The following is a 20,330-nucleotide window of genomic DNA, read 5'->3' as shown; positions in this document are numbered from 1 at the left end:
TTTCGCTAAGGGTATTCATGTTTTTAATATATACTAGCTTTAGTGTACGTTTTTTTGCACGTGTGCCTAACCTTAATCAATAAAGTACAGGAAGAACATGTAAATCAAGTTATCAAATGCTAAGTTTAAAATACCTACATTAAATTAATATTTTACAATAAGTAACTTAGTACACAGAAAAATATAAGAAGTTGTCATTTGTTTAAATGAATACACCAAAGAAAAAAAGACTAATGACAAAAAAAGGGTATTTTAGAATACCTCATTTGTTGTTGTTTGTTGACACTTTTACTCAGCCTTGAACTCTTGACCTAGTAAGTTAGAGAGAACTCCCCAACCACTATGTACAAGGATGGCCCGTAATGGCAACTCACTTAGAATATATTTTATCTTTTAAAGCATTATGCTTATTGTTTGTCGTTTGTATTTTAACAATTTGACTCTTAATACTACATTATAACATATTTATATGAGGAACTTCGAAAAGAATGACTTGGATTTTTCAGAAATTAGTTAAATCAAAGATTTTTTTGGTTAATTAATTTAAGGACTTAATTATTTATTCTTAATATTTTTGTTTATTCAAATCTTAATATTAGCTCTCCCAAGTTTTAATATCTAACTGTAATTATAATTCTTTTCGGTAAGAATTCCATATTCAGAATAATAAAAAAATCACTCTGACATATCAATTGCACTAAATAAGCTGAAATTTTTTTGTCCTGGATTCATTAGTTTCGTCATAAAGCTTTTTCAAAAACTTCAGTAGAAGATGCTGAAGTTATTTAGTTCATTTATAAAAACTTCAACACTAAATGATAATAGGTGAATTGGACTATAATTAGGCCCTAAAGAACCACCTTCTTGTATAGTTTTTATGGTAAAAAGTGATAACAAAATGCTCTGATTAGTGCTTTTCATGCTTTGCAGGCTATATACAATAAAAGAAGTCTATGGAGTACTTTTGGGATCAATTACGGAGAAAAAGAGGTCAATCTTACAATATCCGCTAAGTGCACCACGCGAAGGCAGCAAAAACAGAACTGGAGATGGACTGCCGCGGTCCCGGTGTAACCGCGGTCGGACCGCGACAGAAGGCTATTGCAGATTCTGAGAGGTTAGTTGGCCGCGGTCCTGGCATGACCGCGGTAGGACCGCGATAGGAAGCGGAAAATTGAGGGACTGAAGTGCAAAACACGGAAATTTTAGCCCAAAACCCTATATTAAACAATAGAACTCGTCCAAAGGAGGCATGTAATGTTTTAGAAAGTACTTTGGCAAGAGAAACAAGTGTGAGAGATCACCCAAAACATCATATTTTCTTCTTCTCTTTATTTTTCTTGCAATTTTGATCATGAATATTTTCATAGTTTATTTACCCATTGTCATGAGTAGCTAAATCCTTTGTCTAGGGTTTTGATGGAACCTATTGAAGGATGAACTTCTTGATTATGTTAATATAGTTTGCCAGTTTAATCTCTATTTGTTCAACTACGTGTTTGTTGTAGTTAATTGACAGGATCCTCAATTAGCTGTGCCTATTTAGTATGCATAACTCGGGAGAGAGTGCATATTTAGGTGATTGTTGAACAACACCACTCCCAAAGTATAAGAGGGATCTATAACTGCGGGTTTAAAGGCGGGATTAGGGATAACGAAGTCTTGGGCTCAATCTAAAGTGAACTATAAGAAACAAAGCCAGCTAGCGTATCTCGGGAGAGTGCGCCTAGTAAATTATCGTGATTACTCGGGAGAGATTCACGATAAAAAGAGTATTCATGGTTGATAGAGATGTGTTGATAAATCTATATGAAACATAAATAGAAGGGATTCCATCAATAGGGGAAATCACTACCTTAGAACCTTCTCATTATTGTTCACAACTTAAGCATATTTAGTTTATAACTGTTTATTGATTTTCAATCTTAGTTATTAAATATACCATCAACTGTTATTCACAACGTTTGGGGAAGTTGATTCTAAAGAATTTAGTGAGTCCAACGAAAGTAATTGATAGGTTAATTCTATGTGGATTCGACTCTGGGCATAAATACTCAAGTTATATTTGCAACGTCCGCATTGTCCTTTTATAAGGCATAGTTGGGCATGATTAAATTTTGGCGCCATTGCCGGGGAATTAACGGTGTTATCAATTACAATTGAAAGAAGTGCATGCCTAGAAACTCATCGAGATCTAGTGAAGTATTTGAAGCATTATCAGATCTCGAGAAAGTTTTCAAGGCCTTGAATCGGGCTAATCGGAAAAACAAACAACAACAAACAACTGCACAAGTCGAAACATCATGGGGGATCACGAGGAAAACCCAGCGGTACCAATAATGCCAGAGGCTGCACTCTATGACTGGGCACAACCCACAACTAAAAATCTGTCCACAACCATTGTAGTTCCGCAGATACAGGCTGAGTCATTCCAAATTACGAATAACTTGCTGCACTTGTTGCAGAACAAGGGACTATTTTCGGGGTCGCAAGTAGAAGATCCTCAACAGCACTTGAAAAACTTCCTCTCTATCTGCAAAACCCAAAGGCATCCCAACGTAACTCCTGAAGCAATCAAGCTGTTATTGTTTCCGTTCTCAGTGGCAGGAGCTGCCCAGACTTGGCTAAACTCACTTCCCATAAATTCTATAACAACTTGGGATGATTTAGTCAGGCAATTCCATAACAAGTTCCACCCACCCAATAAGACTGCTCAACAAATTGATGAAATTTTGAGTTTTAAACAGAGACCAATGAAGACACTGCATGAAATATGGGAGCGCTTTAAAGGGATGCTGGTTATATGCCCACACCATGGTATTCCAGATCTGATGTTGGGGCAGCAGTTTTACATGGGATTGTCAGATAGCGTGAAGAACATTGTTGATGCTTCAGCTGGTGGAGCATTTTTTAGCAAAACATGGAGAGAAGGCCAGAGTCTGCTCGACAAGATGGCACAAAATTCGGGATGGACAACCAGGAATGCACCTATCACTCCAGTGGTTCACTCAGTGCCCTTAGATCCATCCAACTCTATGGCTGAAAATATGGCCACCTTATTGACACAGATGAGTATACTCACCAAAAAGGTGGAAGAGTCAGGGCAGAAGCAGCAGGTACACATCGTAGATACTACCAATGGGGGCTTGTGCGCATCTTGCATTAGTCATCCAATCGGTAACCAATGGAATGCAGAACATGATCATCACCACTACCTTGAAGACATAAATTATGTGTCTAATTATGGAGGCCAGAGACAGGGTGGTCAGAATTGGGCCCAGCAAAATCAGCAATACAAGCCAGTTCATCCACAGTTCAACAATGGAAACATGGGAGGTATGAGACCCCCTAACAATATGGCACCTTACCCAAGGCCACAGGGATATAATAATCAGAATCAGCAGCAGGTGTATCGCCCTCCTCAGCAGCAGCATGGTGGAAAGCAGGAAGATGGGTTTGCTAGACTTAAGGCAATGATGCAGCAGGTTATTGGGTCTAATGCAAAGATAAATGAGAGAGTAGATGCACATGATGCAGCAATCAAGAATATTGAAGTGTATGTGGGCCAAATTTCTATGTCTCTGAACAATCGTCCTCATGGGACACTACCTGCAGATACCCAGATAAATCCAAAAGATCAAGGCCCAAAACAGCTGATGGCTGTAAGTCTACGTAATGGCAGAGATCTGGATGTAGAGCAAGAGAGGGCTCGAGAAACTAGACAAGCTGAGACACTTATGCCAGTGCCCATTGAGCTGGATGAGTAAACGAAACTGACGGAGGTGCCAGTCCAGCCTGCCCAGGAAGAAAATAGCATCCAGAATGCGACCGAGAAAGAAGCTGAGACAGTCCAAGAACCAGTAGTTGATGTAGCAGCTGATAAGGATCAGTCCCAGTTGATTGGGAAGAAGAGACCTCCTGCACCTTTTCCTCAGAGGCTGGCTAAGTACCAAAAGAAGGAACAATATAAGAAGTTCTTCGAAATGCTGAAACAAATCCAGGTAAACATACCATTGATTGAAGCTTTGAAGGAGATGCCTGGGTATGCAAAAATGATGAAGGACTTGATGTCCCGAAAGTTTGATTTCCAAGACTTGGCCACAGTTACTCTTACTCAGACATGTAGTGCAGTGGTGACTAGACCAATTGCAGAAAAGCTGTCTGACCTAGGGAGATTTACAATTCCATGCACTATTGGTAATTTTGCTTTTGCTAAAGCACTGTGTGATCTAGGGGCCAACATCAATCTTATGCCCCTGGCAATTTATAAGAGGTTGGGAATTGGAAGAGCTAGACCCACCTCTATGTTGTTGCAGCTGGCTGACAGGACAGTGAAACGACCCTTTGGTATACTGGATGATGTGCTAGTTCAGGTAGGGAAATTTGTGTTCCCTGCAGATTTTGTGATCTTAGACTGCAGAGTGGATGAAGAGATTCCCATAATTTTGGGAAGACCATTCTTGGCCACAGGGAGAGCTCTCATTGATTGTGAAACCGGGGAGCTCAAGATGAGATTGAACGATGAGGAGATAACATTCAATGTGCAGAAATCTATGAGGCGCCCAAGTGAATTCACCAATTGTTCTCTTATTGATGTCGTGGATGTAATCGTAGAGACCGATGATGAGGTGCTAACCATTGAGGACCCCCTTGTTGCATGTTTGATGAATTTGGATGAGGTGAGTGGAGAGGAACTGGCGGAATGGGTGTTCGCATTAGAGGGTAGAGGGTTCTGGGATAGAACTCTAGAATTTGAGCCCTTGCACTTGGAAAATCGAAAGACTCCTCCAGCTAAGCCATCTATCGAAGAACCGCCAAAGCTGGAGTTAAAGCCATTGCCCAACCATCTCAGGTATGAATTCCTTGGACCTAACTCCACATTACCTGTTATTATCTCATCTAGTTTGTTAGATGTGCAGGCACAACAACTCTTGCAGGTACTTAAGGAGTGCAAGACTACCATTGGGTGGACCATGGCAGACATAAAGGGGATCAACCCCGCTTACTGTATGCACAAAATTCTACTGGAAGAGGGACACAAACCTTTCAGGGAACACCAAAGAAGGCTGAACCCCAACATGAAAGAAGTGGTGAAGAAGGAAGTAATAAAGTGGTTAGACGCGGGAATTATCTTCCCAGTCTCTGACGGCAGCTGGGTTAGCCCAGTTCAATGTGTACCTAAAAAGGGTGGTATGACAGTAGTTAAGAATGATAACAATGAATTGATCTCTACAAAAACAGTCACGGGCTGGAGAATTTTCATGGATTATAGAAAGCTAAATCTAGCCAACCGGAAAGACCACTTCCCACTTCCCTTCATTGATCAGAAGTTAGACAGACTGGCAGGGAGGTCACACTTCTGTTTTCTGGACGGGTACTCAGAATACAACCAGATTTCCATTGCACCGGAGGACAGAGAGAAGACCTCTTTCACTTGCCTTTATGGCATTTATGCCTTTCGGAGGATGCCCTTTGGCCTATGCAACGCACCCGCCACATTCCAACAGTGCATGATGGTCATATTCACTAACATGGTAGAGGATATAATGGAGGTGTTCATGGATGACTTCTCAGTGGTGGGGAATTAATTTGATGAGTGCCTGATAAATCTGACGCATGTGCTGAAACGGTGTATTGAGACTAACCTGGTTCTGAATTGGGAGAAGTGCCACTTTATGGTACAAGAAGGCATAGTCTTGGGGAACCGGGTGTCAAGCAAAAGAATTGAGGTGGATCGTGCTAAAGTGGATGTAATAGCAAAGCTACCTCCTCCAACTTCAGTCAAAGCAATCAGAAGCTTCCTTGGGCATGCCGGTTTCTACCGGAGATTCATAAAAGACTTCTCAAAAATTGTCAACCCTCTCTGTAAGTTGTTAGAAAAAGATCACCCTTTCTTGTTTTCTGATAATTGCAGGGTAGCATTCTAGGAGCTGAAAAAGAGACTGGTCACAACACCTATCATTGTTGCCCCTAACTGGGAGCAACCATTCGAACTCATGTGTGATGCCAGTGACTACGCAGTGGGGCAGTGTTGGGACAGCAGAAGGACAAGCTGATACATCCAATCTACTATGCTAGTAGAATGATGAGTGGAGCTCAGCTGAACTATACTATGACTGAGAAGGAGATGTTGGTTGTGTGTTTGCCTTCGACAAGTTCAGATCATATTTGATTGGTTCTAAGGTAATTGTACAGACTGATCATGCAGCTCTCAGGTACTTGATCGATAAGAAGGAGTCTAAGCCGCGCCTGATTCATTGGGTGTTGTTGCTGCAAGAATTCGACCTTGAAATTCATGACCGTAAGGGCACATAGAACCAAGTCGCTGATCATCTATCACGACTTGAGGGAGCTGAAAATGCAGTTGAGGCTGAAGATATTCTGGAAAGCTTTCCAGACGAGCAGCTGCTCGCTACTAATCTTGAGAAAGCGCCATGGTATGCAGATTTTGCAAATTACCTGGCCTGCGGTATAGTTCCCTATGACCTTTCATCTGTACAAAAGAAAAATATTTATCGTGACTGCCGCATGTATTATTGGGATGAGCCTTACCTGTTTAGAATTTGTGTTGATAATATGATCCGGAGGTGTGTCCCCGAGATAGAACAATCGTCTGTTTTGCAAGTTTGTCACGCATCGGCTTATAGAGGACATTTTGGAGGGGTCAAGACAGTTGCGAAAGTGCTTGAGGCCAGATTCTTTTGTCCAACAGTGTTTAAAGATGCGCATCAATGGGTGAAGGGTTGCAATGAATGTTAGCGGACCGGGAACATTTCCCATCACCATGAGATGCCCATGAACCCAATTCAAGAGGTGGAAGTGTTTGATGTCTGGGGGATTGACTTCATGGGTCCCTTCGTTAGCTCCTATGGCAATAAGTACATACTTGTTGTTGTGGATTACGTGTCCAAATGGGTAGAAACTGCAGCGTTTCCCACTAATGATGCAAGAGTGGTGGTGGGGTTTTTGAAGAAGAACATATTCACTAGATTTGGGACACCAAGAGCGATTATCAGTGACGGAGGCACTCACTTCTGTAATAGAGCTTTCGAGAAGTTGCTTGCAAAGTATGATGTACGCCACAAGGTGGCTACCCCTTATCACCCACAAACTAGTGGGCAGGTTGAAATGTCCAACAGAGTGATAAAGAGTGTGCTAACCAAGACTGTGAACGCCACAAGAACTGATTGGGCAAAAAAGTTAGATGATGCACTTTGGGCCTATAGAACTGCTTTTAAAATACCGATTGGTATGTCACCATATAAGTTGGTGTTCGGGAAGGCCTGCCATTTGCCAGTGGAACTTGAACAAAGAGCGTGGTGGGCACTGAAACAGCTGAATCTAGACATCGAGGCTGCGGGCACAACGAGGATCACAGAATTGCATGAGCTCGACGAGTTCAGACATCTTGCTTTTGAGAGCACAAGGTTGTACAAGGAAAGAATGAAGAGGTTGCACGACAAGAACATTATGGAGCGAAATTTCAATCCTGGAGATATGGTGTTGCTTTATAACTCACGATTAAGGCTATTTCTGGGTAAACTCAGGTCGCGATGGTCTGGACCATTTAGAGTGGTCGAAGTTTTCCCTTCAGGTGCTGTCGAGATTGCCACACAGAAAGACTCTCGTACATTTAGAGTCAATGGGCAGAGATTGAAACTATATGTGGGCATGAGCGAACCAAAGGAAGTGTCTGAGCTACACCTGACTGAACCATAGAGGTCGAGCGAGCCTTAAATGCGCTCATCTGCGTCGTGCCGCGACGTTAAATCAGGCGCTGCGTGGGAGGCAACCCACGAATGTGTTGTAAGTGTAATGCATAACTTCAAAAAAAAGTAGTAGCAGAAACACACCCAGACCGCGGTCCCAGCGTAACCGCGGTCGGACCGCGGTCAAGGACCTCCTCTAAAAGAGGTCTACTGCGGTCCCAGCGTACCCGCGGTAGGACCACGGTCAAATACACTCTCTGAAAAGGGTCTACCGCGGTCCCAGCGTAACCGCGGTAGGACCGCGGCAGACCAACGCGGGCCAGGTAAGTGCAGATTTTTTTTTTTTTTTTATTTTCTCCCCCCTTTTAATAAACCTAACCCCCCACTATTCGCCCAAACCCTTTTTCTCTTCACCCTCCCGCATCCCCCATCCCATTCTCTCTTCTCTTCTCTCTTTCACACCATCTCCCAGTTGCCCCTCCTTTCTTCTCCATCTCTCTCTCTCTCCACAACCTATCCCTTCCATTCTTTCTCAAGGTAAGCTTCTCTATTCTTTTCTCTTTCTTTTACATAACTTAGTGTAGTGTTTAGTGTAAATTTTTTATTTTTTATTTTTTTCTTTCTTTCTTTTCTTTCCTTATATCCATTATTTGCTTCTTTTGGCCATGATTGATGTTTAAATAGTTGGGTTTTCATTGTGCTTAACTTGGGGGTGATTTTTATAAAGTTTGGAGGCCTAAACAAATTTTTTAGGGTGAAGCTTGGTGAGGGGTCTAAATGGCCGAAAATTGGGGGTATGTTGTAAAATTTTGGAGCACTTTGTGCCCTTCTTAGTTTATGGTGATGGTAGCATTTGACATAATTCACTTGTGGGAGATTGTGTGGGGTATTATATGGCGAATTGTAGCATTAATAGTGGTGTGAGGGCAATAGTGGAGGCTGTCAACTTTGGGCACCTTACTAATTGGGTATACTGCCATTGTTTGACAAAAGGAAATTGTTTGGTGCCATCGGGTGGCGAAGTCTGAGTACCCATCTGACTAGCACATGTTAGGATGCATTTGATTGTTACCCTAAATTGTCTGCAGGTAATATGGCCCGAAAAAAGCGAAAGAGCTCGGCAAGCACTTCCCAAATGCCAACATATAATGCCACCAGGTTCCAGTCACAAGAGGCCGAGGACGCGTTTCATGCTAAGGCCACCAAAAGCTTTATCCCTGAGATTCCTGTTGACAGGGCTACCCTCAGTATGGAAAAGGCAGACATGTATGAGGAAATCAGACGGAGGGGGATGGAATTCTTGTTTGGTGAACCTGAGACGGCAGACCCGATGATAGTCCGGGAGTTCTACGCGAACTGCCCAGAAAATTTGTGTCGGTCTGTGATTGTGCGGGGCAGGGTGGTGGATGCCTCAATTCTAAAGATTCGCCAGGTCTTGCAGCTGCCCCAGTTCATTGGTGACATTGATCATTACCACGACGCCCAAGGGGTCACTTAGGACACTATGATTGTGACAATCTGCGCAGGGGGTCGACCAATCTGGCTACAGGAAAACATTACCCTTCACTCCAAGTCGTTCACACATGAGGCTAAGTGCTGGTTCACCATTATTTGCAGCCGGTTATTGCCCACGGGCAACACGACAGATGTGAACCACCTACGGGCTCTATTGGTGTGGTGCTTCATCACCAAGAAAGACTTTGATGTGGCGAGAATTATTGGAGATGAAATGATCCTTCGGTCACCTCTGCTATCTAAGGGGTTTTACTTCCCCTCACTTGTGACGAAGTTGTGTCTGCTGGATGGTGTCCCCACCAATCCTACAGATGGAGCTTTGCCCGCAAAAACGGTATTCAGAGCTTCAAAGATCACAGTGGGCAGAGATGCACCCACAACCATTGAGTTTGATGATGAGGATGACGCCCCAGCACCCATGGCACCATCCAGGAGATCCTATGATGGAGCCGGATCCTCTAGGCAACCCCATACTGGGGAAGGGTTCTCTAGATCACAGTCCAGCCGACCCATGTTGCATTCTTTGGAGGAAGAGGTGGCAGATCTTCACTCCTCGGTGGATGGCCTGCATGTACGTATGGATGTCATGTCTCAGCGGCATGCTAGGTCTGAGAGCCGGATGATGGCTTGGTTCCGTGCTTTGGGGAAGGCTTGTCATGTGGATCCCAGCACCGTCTCCGACTCCGAGTGATGCTCAGGGAAGTCTTCTTACCCTTCTGCACTATATTTGTGTAATGACATGGGGACATGCCATATTCTTTTTGTGTGGGGTGAGAGACTTGCTTTAGTGGTGTATTGTTAGTGTACATATACATTGGTTGTAAAATAAATAAATGTAGGAGACTCTTCCTGAGGACGGACCACTTGGACAGTACTCTTGAGGGAAGTAGTCCATTTAGATTTTTTTTTATTTTATTTTTCTTTTTAGGTAGTGTAGTAATTCCTCCTTGGTTTTTCTTTTGACCACGGTTCTTTTCCAAGGGTTTTTCTTGAACCGGGTCAGGTAGATTTTTCTTTAATATTTTTAGGACCCTTAGGACTCTATTGGATCAAGATAGGTGAAGGCAAGAATGCAACCCGTAATGTACACACCTGCAAATAACTAAAACGAACTTGAGGGTGCGACGTCTAGGCTCGTTTGTAGACTCGTATTTATGCCTTAATTCTGCACACCTTGTCTTTCTTGAACGCTCATGTGAGTGTGTTGACAAACTAATTCGGAATGAGTTACATGCCAAGTGTGTGTGAGATAATACTTGTATTATGTGCTTGCATACGATACCTAGAACTTGCCATGTATGTCTGTAATGCGAAATAGAAGTTGTTTGGTCTTAGAGATGATTGAGGCATTTCCTTGTGTAACATGTATACTTATGAATCCACCTGTACATATTGCCATAGTTAACCCCTTCGAGCCTGAAGCCTGTTCTTTGATAACCTTACAACAACCTACATCCCTGTGTTTGAATAGTTTGACTGTTTGAACCTGTACCTCCTAGAAGCACTTGAATCGTTTAAGAGCATATAAAAGTCAAAGTGTGGGGTAGTAATGAAGTAGGAAAAAGAAACTCAGGAAAATACTTGAATGGTGCAATAGCTGTTAAAAAAAAGAGAGGCCAGTTGCACCTAAAGAAAAGTGGGGGTAGCCTATGAAACAAGTGTGGAAGAATGATTGGGTTGAACATGGAAATTGGAATAAAGGGAACGATTGTATTAAAAGTGCTTAGAGAGGTTAGTCACTATATCCAAATATATCTTACCCGTCCCTTAGCCTACATTATAACCAAATAAAGACCTCTTGATCTTGGACTGAATAACTTGATTAGTAGAGTATTACACTAAGGGCAATCTTATGGTGTATCTGTGTGGCATGTGAATGTTCTTTGCTGAGAGTGAGTGGATTCGTTCTATCTATAGTTCCTTGTTGCTTGATTTTATGTGTGTGGAACTTCTCTCAGAAATATGATGTGAGGGGCATGTGACTCAGGAAGAAAAAGCAAGTGTTCACCTCTGTTTAGAGTAACTAGAGTAAGCACGAGTGTGGCATGGCATTAGAGTCTTCATCTGAGGTGTGGTTGTTGCACTGCTTAGGTTGTTCTTTCATAATGGCGGGTGTGACATAAACTGGGTAATGCATCGAACGATTAGGCCTAGAAGTGTGGTTCAACTTGCTCGAGGACGAGCAAAGATTTAAGTGTGGGGTGTTGATAATAGGTGAATTGGACTATAATTAGGCCCTAAAGAACCACCTTCTTGTATAGTTTTTATGGTAAAAAGTGATAACAAAATGCTCTGATTAGTGCTTTTCATGCTTTGCAGATATACAATAAAAGAAGTCTATGGAGTATTTTGGGATCAATTACTAAGAAAAAGAGGCCAATCTTACAATATCCGCTAAGTGCACCACGCGAAGGCAGCAAAACCAGAACTAGAGATGGACTGTCGCGGTCCCGGCGTAACCGCGGTCAGACCGCGACAGAAGGCTGTTGCGGATTCTGAGAGGCTAGTTGGCCGCGGTCCTGGAATGACCGCGGTAGGACCGCGATAGGAAGCGGAAAATTGAGGGACTGAAGTGCAAAACACGGAAATTTTAGCCCAAACCCTATATTAAACAATAGAACTCGTCCAAAGGAGGCATGTAATGTTTTAGAAAGTACTTTGGCAAGAGAAACAAGTGTTAGAGATCACTCAAAACATCATATTTTCTTCTTCTCTTTATTTTTCTTGCAATTTTGATCATGAATATTTTCATAGTTTATTTACCCATTGTCATGAGTAGCTAAATCCTTTGTCTAGGGTTTTGATGGAACCTATTGAAGGATGAATTTCTTGATTATGTTAATATAGTTTGCTAGTTTAATCTCTATTTGTTCAACTACGTGTTTGTTGTAGTTAATTGACAGGATCCTCAATTAGTTGTGCCTATTTAGTATGCATAACTCGGGAGAGAGTGCATATTTAGGTGATTGTTGAACAACACCACTCCCAAAGTATAAGAGGGATCTATAACTGCGGGTTTAAAGGCGGGATTAGGGATAACAAAGTCTTGGGTGCAATCTAAAGTGAACTATAAGAAACAAAGCCAGCTAGCGTATCTCGGGAGAGTGCACCTAGTAAATTATCGTGATTACTCGGGAGAGATTCACGGTAAAAAGAGTGATTATGGTTGATAGAGATGTATTGGTAAATCTATATGAAACATAAACAGAAGGGATTCCATCAATAGGGGAAATCACTACCTTAGAACCTTCTCATTATTGTTCACAACTTAAGCATATTTAGTTTATAACTGTTTATTGATTTTCAATCTTAGTTATTAAATATACCATCAACTGTTATTCACAACATTTGGGGAAGTTGATTCTAAAGAATTTAGTAAGTCCAACAAAAGTAATTGATAGGTTAATTCTCTGTGGATTCGACTCTGGGCATAAATACTCAGGTTATATTTGTAACGTCCGCATTGTCCTTTTATAAGGCATAATTGGGCGTGATCAATTAACTTTTGAGATTACTACTTTTGTGATCGCTAGATATTTGTTCTTGCTCCCAAGCATGATTTAATAACAAAAAATTTAGTTGCTATCAAAATTCTAAATACAAGAGAAATAATTAAATAATCATGTTTAACAAAATACCCGTAAACTTTTAAAAAGAACTCCTAAGACTGGAGCAAAAGAGTAAATTAGGATAACTAAACCTAAATCTTTGTAACAAAAAAAAATACTCATAAACCTCATATAAAAAGAATACTCGTGAAGTGCTTGGATTTAATACCCTAAACCTAGATAGAGTTTATATGAAGTATTAGGGAAATGACTAAGAGAGTATTTCTAAATATATCGAAATAATTAAATGAGTATTCCTACAATTTAGAAAAATAACTTAAATTACTATTTTGTCCAACGTGAAAACTAATTTTAAAGGATAAAAAAAGATGAACGATATTTTGCTAAAGGTTTTCGTGTTTTTATATATATATATATATATATATATATATATATATATATATATATATATATATATATATATATATATATATATATATATATATATATATATATATATATTAAAGCAAGAAAGTTGCCATATATAATTGACATTATGATTAAGCCAAGTGGCAAGCTAATAAATGTTAATAGTATATGTTAACTTTATTCTATATTTGACTATTTTATTAAAATAAAAGTATGCATATATATATATATTTGAATTAAAAGATAATTTTGAATTTATAGATAAAGTTCTAAAATTCGAATTTAAATTAAAAATATTTTTTTTATCATGTTATCATACTTAATTCAGTTAATGATCATATGCAATCATATTAGGTACTTTTGTTATTTTTTATAATTATTTAAATATTACTTCGCCTCTAGAAAAAAAACCACTTTATATAACTATAAAACTCTTTCACATTTAAAATCCAATAAGTATAGATCTTTGAAACATCGTAGCTACATTTGATTAAAACGAAATTCTTTTAAATAAATATAATATATAGGGTACACGTCTATGTTTATCTAAATAACAAAAAAGAGTTTACAAAACCAAATAAAAGTTTACGTACATATTTAATAAATTAAACATACATGCTGGAGAAAGAAACATCACAAAATTAGTCAATATTAGAAAAAAAAAAATTGTTTCTTTTTTCTTCTTGAATATTATTTGTTTGAAGAGTCAATTTGCATAAGTGGACATCAAACAAATAACAAAACTTTGGCTATACAATTGCTATCATTAATTGCAATTTAGCACATTCACAAAATTGAAGGGTATAAGCTGAAACCCCTTCATTTAGCTGTAGGCAAGCCAATATTGCAAGGGTATAATATTTTTTGTTGTTGAATAATATTAGTTTTGAATCATTAGATTATGTGAAAGGCTTTTTTTTTTCAAACTCAATAAGAGATAAACTGGTTTCTAATTGATAGTTTCTATAGCGACTTTTAAGTGTAACAAAGAGTATATATAAATAAAAAATTGGTATGACGTGAAATATTTTTTTAAAATGTAAACAAATTATTTCAAAAAAACTCTTTACTTTTTTAATTCAAAGATAATAAAAAGATAAGATATTTTTTAACATTAGTAAAGAGTTTTAAAATTATTATAATAGAAGTATATCATGGATAAACTCAAAAAAACGAAATCTTATGAAATATTTACATAATATCCGGCCATATTTATTGTTTACTTTTTATAGCTAATATAAATAGATGATATACCGACAACACACGATTATACACATATTATATATGGATTATATATAAATTATACATCATTCAATTTTTTAATTTAAGTGGTCGGGTGAGCACCTATTTAGGCTGATTAGATAAAGCCAAAAGAAAAATATGAAATAATTTCAACCAAAGACTAAAAATATAATTAAAGTTCATAGGTAGACAATTTTTATTAAAACTCATTCTTTTATAGTGAAATAAATTAATTTTTTGTAACAAAAGAAATAATGACATAAAAATAAGATAAAAGAAAATAAATATTGAAAAAAACGTTAGAAAGATCTAAAAACGAGAAATAAAAGATGACAACAAATTTCTTCTTATGTTTTATCTTTGTTGAGTATAAAAAATTTGAAAGTTAATCTCATCGATTTTAAATATTTGTTTTTTCAACTCAAATCCATAGATTATAAGATAAGGATATCTTAGAATATTTTTTTTAATTTACATTATGTGTCATTTTTAAAAAATCACTATTACTAACAAACTAATATGATACTCGAATTTGAATTGGAATGCAATTTGAGTAGTTTACATTGAGGTTAAGTCAAGTATGGTGTCGAAAAATAAACTACTTGACAATTTTAAGACAATTTATGCAATATTTTATAATAATAATAATCAACTAATTTAACATTTAATGATTCAAAGAACAAAATTTTTGTATATATAGGGTATTAAAAATTTAAATTATGGGGCTAAAGATATCGATAAACTAAAAGTGAAGTCATACTGAAATAAATCCGACCAAAGAATCATTTAAATTTTTAGATAGCCGATTAAAGTGAATTTTAAATTAAGGATAATATCTTCATTTGCATCATTATTATAACTAGTTTTAATGTACGTGTGTTGCACGTGTGTATCACGTCAATCCATAAAGATTACGTAAATATTATTAAATATTATTTTGAGATATAAAATAAATAAATATATAAATAAGGGTAAGTTTTTTACAATGTTGAAGTTAATCGATTTGGCAAGCTTAATAAAAGAATAACTTTCGGTCCACCTACCTCAGACGTCTTATTTACGTTTTACCTCCAATTCACCAAGTTAAGTGATTATCTTCTGTCTTGTGCGATTAATTAGCGGAATTTTATTATAAAGAAAGTAATAATAAGATTATAATAATAATTTATTCATCTTTTATATTTTGTTAGAATTAACGTTGAAAAAATCTTTATATTTTGTTAGAATTAAGAAGAATATTGAGAAAATTGTACATTATTTTAGTCATATAAATATAGATGACCAAACTAAGAATATCTTACCTTGTTTTCAGTGAGTTGTATATTTATGTTTCTTATTTGTTCCATTACCTTTCTCTATTATTTTCACAAAACTAAACTTTTAGAATTATTCATAGTAGTATAAATTGTTATGGTCAGTTAAGAGTTACAGATAGTCAAAATATGGTCAGTTAAGAGTTATATGTTTACCGTCAGAAAATATTAAAGTTAAGAGTTATATGTTTAATTCTTTAATGATAGACTGCAGTAGGTTGTATATATAGTTTTTCATTTTTTTTTATCTTTTTCTCCCATATTGTTTAAAATATTATTTTTTACAATTATTCATAGTACGATATAATTTTTTACCGTCAAAAAATATTAAACTTATAGGTAATCAAAATATGGATTACACTTTAAATATTTAACGATAAAAGTATGTTTTTTTGAGAAAATAATTATATAATTTTACATATATATAATAATTTAAATATTAGAAAAGAAGTGTACATCCAATTGGAACTTTGAAATGGTTATCAAAGTCATATATGTATGTTCGTAATTTTGTTTTGGTCAAATTAAAATTTATATTTAACCAATGGAAATATTTACATCCGCTAGCCCATGGGCCTCTAGAATTAGATCCTTTACGATCTTTCTATTCTCATAACTACAGTTATGTACTTTTCCTAATCTCTTTGTGATTTATACATTGTTTCCGCTAGGATATCTATTTAACTGTTCTAACATTGACTTCCATTTGCTCATGTTCTGGCCTTTGATATGTAGCTGCATGGCTATTTCTCGAACTCTTTCTGCATATGTAATACACTGGTTCTGAAATCTTCTTTTGTTCCTCTCCATCCATGTGTAATAAATTGTTGCTGCAAATAGAAATATGAGAACTTGAGCTCGTGGTCTGCTGCTGTTTGTCCTCTTGATCAGCCATTTTAATTCGTGTTCCCAGCTTCCAACATTGTGCTTTTCTTTCAACCAGCCTACTAATGCAGCCCATATTGATCTAGCATAAGCACATTCAAAGAAAAGGTGATCCAGCGTCTCTTCTTTCTGGCTAGTGCATAACACACATTCCTTTGGCACATCAATCTTCCATTTTGCCAGTCTATCCACTGTTGCTAACCTTTGGTTGAGAGCTAGCCACAGAATAAATAGATGCCTTGGTATAGTAACATCTCCCAGCACAAGATTCTTCCATGTAACTTTCTAAAATTGAAACCTTGCTGCTATATACATTGTCTTGATGCTAAACTTCCCTTGCTTGGTCTACATAAATAAAAGAATAAGTGAATATTTTAATTTATATAAGGTAAAGATTTAATTAATTTTAATATCCTACGTATTAGGATTTCTTATATAGCACTTCAAAGTTTTAGTTGATTTAAAACTCCTAAATATTAGAAGAAAATTTAAATGATGATTTTGTCGAGTGTAAACTCTATTTTAAAGGGTAAAAAAAAGCGGACAACATTTCGCTAAGGTTAGGGTACGAGCTTTTGATAAGTATATAAGTTTAAAAAATCACATAGATATTACTCTTGTTGGTTCACTTTAATTGATTTTTTTATTGTTTGATATTAAAAAAATTTATCTTTGAACATTAATTAACAATAAAATTGACCATATTAATCTTAAGACCATATTAATCTTAATTTGTTCAAATACAACAAATACTACAAAGGCAATTTTAAAAAAAAATTAATTCCTTCTTGATACCTGAAAAAATTATATATTATGGACTACTAAAAAGCCAAAAAAATTAATTAAATTTGACCGGAGGGAGTATCAAATAATGTGTTTGAGTTATAAAAGTTTAAAAAAATTATAAGTTCCTAAAAATAATGAATGTTGACCCTATCAAGCTATAGCTCAATAAAGGAAGTAATCATATCCCATTAAATTTTGCAAATGCCTTATTGTGATTTTGAGGACTTTATGAGAATCTTTAAGAAAATTGTACTGAAAATAAATAATATAAATATATTTTTCAAACTATTATTTAATGATTTGATGAATAATATATATCAAGAAATTTAATCTTTGATCTTTAGAGTTTTGGAAATGAGAAGTTTAGCTTATAGCTCTAAAATATTAATTTGATACATGACAATACAAAATCTAAAATTGACTAACGTTTTGTTAACAATTTACAACAAATAATTAATATATAAAAAAAATGGACCGGTCATTTGCTGGAATAAATGCAAACAAAGAAAAAGTTAATTTATGACAACTCAAATAGAATACAACTTATCTTTTACTATTTCATATTTATTACTTCAAATTTGCATTTTATCAATCTGACCCTCATACTATATTATATTAATTTTTTTATTTTTTTCACTGTCAGTGCTCTTTCTATAAAAATAAATTTATGTACCCTAATAAAGAGTTTGTAAACTTGAAAATGTATTTTTATTTATGATAAATTTGAAAAAGAATTTAATAGGATTCTTTAGCTAGTTAGTTATATAATTTAGATACTTAATTATTTATTCTCAATATAAATGAAAATAATTCATAGTATAAGTATATACTATGAATTCTATGTTCCAACGGATTAAAAAACTAATATGATCATATTTATTTTTGAATCTTTATATGTAGAATAATTAATGTTGTTGACTCTGGTCAACTACTTTTATGAACTCACTTTTTCCTTACCTCTTTTATATCTTTTATATTTTTAAATTTTGTTATTTATTTTAATTATTGAATTTTATATTTAAATATTATATAAAAAATATTTTTTGGGTTAAAAAGTAGCACAAATTTGATATGCAAGTGTATTATGATATATATATATATAGACACACACATGCAAAGAATTACAGTAATGTTATATTATCCAAATAAATAAATAAGTTATATTAGATAATTAAAATATTAAATGATTTTAAAGTCCTATATTAAGACTTCTTACATAGTTAATTAATGAATGATTTGATAAATAATATTACAATGAATTTCAAAAAGGGATAACTCTCTAAAGTATTAACCATTATATTACGTCTAAAATTAATAGATTACAATTATGTTACATCTTCTCTAAATAAATAAATAATTTATATTAGATAATTAAAATACTAATTTATTTAAAATTTCTTACATGATTCAAAGGATAACAAATTTTTAGTTGATTTTGAAAATGGGATAAATTTTTAAAGTGTTAGCCACTGTTCTACGCATAAACTTTGTACCACTATCCATCATAATAGTGTGCTTGGTAATATATTTGTTATTATACATACTTTTACAACTTCTGCAAAATCTAAATATGAAAAAATAATATTATTCATTTAAAGTTCTAAATATTAGGATTTCTTACCTAGTTCAAAAAAGGAAAAATTTAATAACTAAAATTTTATTTGATTTAGAAGTCCTAAATATAGGAAAACAACTAAATTACAATTTTATCTAATATGAAATTAGTTTTTAAAGGGTAAAAAATGCGAATAATATTTCGCTAAGGGGTTTCGTGCTTTTAATATAGTATATATATGGATAGATTGATCAAAATTCTTAATATTAGCCATCTTAAGTATGAAATATTTGACTGTAGCGTAGAAGGAATTACAATGGTGTTTGGATTTTTTTTGTCAAACGTGAGAAATTCTCTTTTAAGTTTTAACCCAAAATCTCAAAAGGCATAATTTTTTATTACTAAACGAAAATTAAATTGGATGTAAAGTAAGAACAGGAAAGAAGGTAGCCTCAAAAATTTTCGAATCTTCTGACTAAGAAAGAAAACCTGCAGATTAGTCACAGAAATCCATATTGAACTACATTAGGCTTTAAATGTGTAACATCTTTTAATCCAAAATGAGCATATTCTTTTACTCCTAAAAAAATTGAATTGGATGGTTAATAAGAAAAGAAAAAGACATTAATGAAAAATATTCTTCCAAAACCCATATAAAACATTTAAAACAAAAGCAAAAACAAACTAAAACAAGAAAAAACTTCAAAGATAACAGCAATATTCTATAGAACGATCGGAAAAAGTATAAAGAACTCACCTACTAAGGAGCAATCACATATCGTTGGCAAAATACTACAAATTAGCAAGTCTTTTTATACTATCAAGTCAAATAATATGGAAGGAATAAAAATTATATTACATAATTCAAATAAGGAAAGAATTTATGTAAAGAAAATCATAGTTGATTTTGAATTCCTAAAATATTTAGATTTTCTACATAGTTTAAATAAGGAAAGAATTAATAATTAATAATTTAATTAATTTTAAACTAATAATTAAATTGCTAATTTATCCAATGTGGAATCTATTTTTAATGGGTAAAAAAGGCGAACGACATTTCGCTAAAGGCCTTCGTGCTTTTAATATAATATAGATATAAATAAAGTTTAGAAATTGAAATTTCAAAATAGAAACATTTTTTGAAAGATAAAATCATACCAAATAAGATTTCAAGTCGTAGTATAAGAGTCATGTCGTAATCAAAGAATCGTTTATATCGCGTCAACCTTTGTGCTTTGCCATAAATATGAGTTATTATTTCACTTTATGGCTATTTTTAGGTTCCAATGACACCTATGAGAATATTATAAAAATAAAATTATCACTACGAGAATTGAGAAAATGTTAG

General features: G+C 35.3%; 1 non-coding gene across 1 annotated transcript; it reads right to left on the bottom strand.

The window, feature by feature from the left end:
- Positions 1-2,714: 2,714 nt before the first annotated feature.
- On the bottom strand, positions 2,715-2,821 carry LOC142162470 (small nucleolar RNA R71). The gene has a single exon (XR_012693734.1). It is a non-coding gene; the product is annotated as a small nucleolar RNA R71 (small nucleolar RNA).
- Positions 2,822-20,330: the final 17,509 nt, after the last annotated feature.

The sequence above is a fragment of the Nicotiana tabacum genome, chromosome 7 (assembly GCF_000715075.1).
Source record: "Nicotiana tabacum cultivar K326 chromosome 7, ASM71507v2, whole genome shotgun sequence".
Lineage (NCBI taxonomy): Eukaryota > Viridiplantae > Streptophyta > Magnoliopsida > Solanales > Solanaceae > Nicotiana > Nicotiana tabacum.
Note: the sequence above shows the minus strand (reverse complement) of the source record. Positions and strands in the feature narration are given on the sequence as shown.